This window comes from Pteropus vampyrus, unplaced genomic scaffold, assembly GCF_000151845.1.
Source record: "Pteropus vampyrus isolate Shadow unplaced genomic scaffold, Pvam_2.0 Scaffold206, whole genome shotgun sequence".
Lineage (NCBI taxonomy): Eukaryota > Metazoa > Chordata > Mammalia > Chiroptera > Pteropodidae > Pteropus > Pteropus vampyrus.
In genome coordinates this window covers 9,123-13,290 of record NW_011888987.1, presented here as the reverse complement: position 1 = coordinate 13,290, position 4,168 = coordinate 9,123, and positions in this window count along the sequence as shown.

Genomic DNA, 4,168 nt, shown 5'->3' with positions numbered 1-4,168 from the left:
AAAGAAAGAAAGAAAGAGAGAAAAAGAGAGAAAGAAAAAGAAAGAGAGAGAAAAAGAGAGAAAGAAAAAGAAAGAAAGGAAAAGATTGGCTAACTAGCCAAACCAAACAATGAATGTTTTTTTTTTTGGGGGGGGGGGACTAATAATCTTGAGTTAGAGAAAATCTTCTTAAAAAACAGACAAAACTCAGAAGTCATAAAGGAAAAAATTGACAGATTTCTCCCCCAAAAACCTTTTACATTTCTGATCACAGAAGAAATCATTAATAGTTGTTGCAAACCTTTTTCTCTCCATCTGCATTTTATCTTTCGATTTCGTGTTTGTCATATTTTGTGGTCAGAAATGTTATCACTATGTGTATCACTGGGCACTTCAAAATTCTGCTTAAAAGAGAAAGCAGTTTGTGTTTCTGAGCATATATTTGAGTGGGATATCGTATTTCCGAAATTTTAACCAGAAATGATTTAGGTGGCAGTTCCTGAGAGAAGCCAGTAGGTGTCACTGTTCTCATTTCAGGGTAAGGGCAGTTTCGGAGACGTTGAAAGGCTGGAATGAAGCAGCATGTGCCCTGTCTGACCACGTGGGGCACATGGGCTTGTCAAGACTTGGCTGTTTCAGTAGAAGGACACTATTGGTTCTGGGAAAGAAACTTTTCATAGTTATCATCCTAGGAAAGAGCCTTTATGATGTGGGAATATTTAGCAATTAGGGTTGTACCCACTAACGCTTGTAGAAAACCGAGTATATTCAAGTCAAGAGCACAACGTTTCGGTTTTCGAAGTCAAGGACTCTTAAAAATCTGAAGAAAGTTATGATCCTTCTTCTCTCTCAATACACACAAACTTAATACAATTTAAAGGAGTTCATGGCCCGTCTCCTGATCTTAGTAAAGTTCAGACATATTTTACAGGAAAAAAATTGCAGAACCCCGCTGTTGAGGTTGAATTGTTTTTTTAAATCATAAATTATTTATTCGGCGAACTTTTTTCCAACTCCTCGCAGTGCCAGACACTGTTCTCGGTACTTGGGAGTGCGGCAGTGAATCAGACAGTGAACGTCCTTACTCACCAGCAGGGAGACGGGCACTAAGCACGTCAACAAGAAAATGCCAGATAGTGATAAGTGTATAAAGAAACAAAACGGGGAAGGCCTAGCTGAAGAGATGGCGTGTAAACTACGAAGGAAGGAGGAGTCAAACTCAGGTACGAGAATTCCTAGCAAGGAAACAGCCCCTCCAAAGGCCACTAGCAGCCAATGAGCTCAGCTGCACTGGTAGAGCCGTGGGCATTTTCCTCGATTCTTCCCTCTCATCCCCACCTCCAGCTGACAGCGAGTCCTGTCAATTATACTTCAAAATATATCTTAAGCCACTTCTCTCTCTCCCAATGTCATTGCCCTAATACAAACCACCTAGACTATGAAAATAATCTAACTGGTTTTCTATTTCTACTCTTATTTCTCTCCAATCCGTTCCCTAAATAATAGCCCCAGCGGAGTGTTCTTTTTATAAGGCATGTCCTGTCATTTCCCTTCCCTGCTTAAAAGTCCTCACTACCCCTTACTAACAAGGCCTCTGCCTGCACCAGTCTCACATCCACCTACTCTCTTCTTCCCCGCTTAGCCCCTCAGCACTGGCCTCCTTTCTGTTTCTAGAAAGCTTTCTCCTCTAGTTCTCCCCTCACCCCACCACCTTCTCTGACTTCGCCCTTCCCATGACTTGTCTTTTCTATTCTTCAGGTCTCAGATCAAATATCACCTCCTCAGGTCTTTCTCAAATGACCTGTCTTAAGTAGTCTTCCCTGCTACCCCCACCCAAGTTATTTATTTCCTAGCCAGTCAAGCAATTTATTCTATTCACATCACTTATAACAATAGCTCATCATCTTGTTTATTTCTGCAGTGGGATGATATTTGAAGTATTGATTATTTTGTTTCTTCATGCTTCTTCACCCTCCCTTTCCCAAATCTCTTTCAGACCAGAAGACACAAAGCTACAACTGCTTAAGGGGAAAGAAAGAGGGAACTGGGAACAAAGAAAAATAAAAGTTTTGAATTTTACATTCGCAGCCTGGATCTAGGAGTTGTAAGATAATAGATATATTGAAAGAATATTGGCTGAGCCAGGTTTTCTTCCTGCTCTCGATGCTAAATAAGACCTGTAAACTGTGTGCGTGTGCGTGTGTGTGTGCGTGTGTGTGTGTGTGTGTGTGTGTGTGTGTGTGAGAGTGAGAGAGAGAGAGAGAGAGAGGGAGAGGAACATTAGTGAGGGCACACAGTAGAGGTAGAAAGAACTGTAAATAAAACAAGACAGTTAAATGCTATGTGGGGGATCCTGCACCCCATTCCTTACTCTCGTACAATTGGTCATGATTTCAGGGGCAAGTCACCCAACAGTGGCTCAAACCAGGGGTCCACAAACTATGACCATGGCCCAAAATAGCCAATTCTCATATAGCTGGAGAGCTAAGAGTTTCTGCATTACTAAATGGTTGGAAAAAATCTAAAGATAACACATATAACAAATGATTTAAACTATGCCATGAACTATAAATCTTTGTACTTGTTAGCTCATTTTATTGTTACAACAACCCTATGAAGTAATTATTATTATTCTTTTTATAGATGAGGAAAATGAAGCTTCTGGATGGGTTCAGTAAGCACAGATCATGCAGCTAATGGTAGTTCAGGTGGAATTCAAACCCAATCTATTCTTGAACCCAGAGCCTATGCTTTTAACTTGCTGCCCCCTATGAAAAGGTATCCAGCACAATGATGATAATATATGAGTGGTAAAAGAAAGATGAGGACGACACATTCTGGTGAGTTCCAGAGAGGGAAGGTCACTGTGTTTCAGACAAGCAAGAAAAGGCTTTGTAGGCCAAAGACATTATGTTTCCATCAGGATGATAGAGAAGACTAACTTTAATCCCAATTAAGTGAATTTTATCTACCTCTCCCCAAAAGAATTCCATTCTTCTCATTAGTAGGCTTTTATTGTACTTAGTTATTATATTTTGTATTTTATCAGTAAAAAAAAGAATGTGAAAAGTTTTTTTTTTGTTCATATGTAAGTACCTACAAAATATCTTCTATTTTGTCCCTCAGCCTGTGAAGCCTAAAATATTTACTATGTGGTCCTTTACAGAAAAAGTTTGCAGAACCCTGCTTCACACCACAAAGACACTTATAGTTTATTTAAGAGTTCCAGATGTAGATGATTCCAGGGTTAGTTCAGCAGCTCAGTGATGGCATCGAGACTCAGTCTTTTTCTATTTTTATGCTCCACCATTTGTAACATGTGGCATTTTGTTGTTTTGTTGTTTGGTCTTCTATAGTCACAGAATGGCTGCTGCAGCTCCAAGCTTTGCAGCTGATAAAAAGAAAGAAGTTTAGATTGTACATTTAGAGATAAGATATCTGAGCCAGTGTCGAGTAAATGCTGACAATAAGAGACCAGGATTAGACAATTATAAAATATTGCCAAGGTTAGCACAGGCCAGATAGAAGCTGGAAGGTAGATGAGATCTCTCCGTTTAATGGTGAAGCACAGCATAATCCTTAGGCTTAGAACTTATACCAGTGAGAAACAAGGGAGAAAATTCTGAATGTGACCAAATTAATCTAGACATGACTAGAAATTAATCTGGATATGATACAATTAAGTTGTTAAAGATAATAAAGACGTTTTGTTATCTGTCTCCCCTAACGCCGTGCCAGCGGCACAAAGGCAGATCTCTCATCTTGTCTGTCTTGTTCATTACTGTGGCAGATACTCTGGTTGCCTACTCAGAATGCTTTCTTCCTTCTTTCTCTCTCCTTCCTTCTTCCCTCTCTTTTTACCACTTTTTTCTCCTTTCCTCCCTCCTTCCTTCCCTTCACCCTTTTTCCCTAACAGTTCTTTAAGAATGTTGGGAGTAGCTATATGCCCAGTTAAAATACACATTTGCCCAGTTTCCTTTGAAGTCTGCGTTGGCCAAAGATGAAATGTAAACAGAAGTAAGTGGGTGGGGCTTTAGGATATGCTCTTTAAAGGAAACAAACTCTTTTGATTTGCTCTCTGGCCTTTTGCCCTCTGCCCTTCCTCCCTGGAATGTGGACCTGTTTCCTGGAGATGCTGTTGCCATCTTGCAGCCATGGGAGTAGAAGCTGCATACTGTACCAGAAGCAG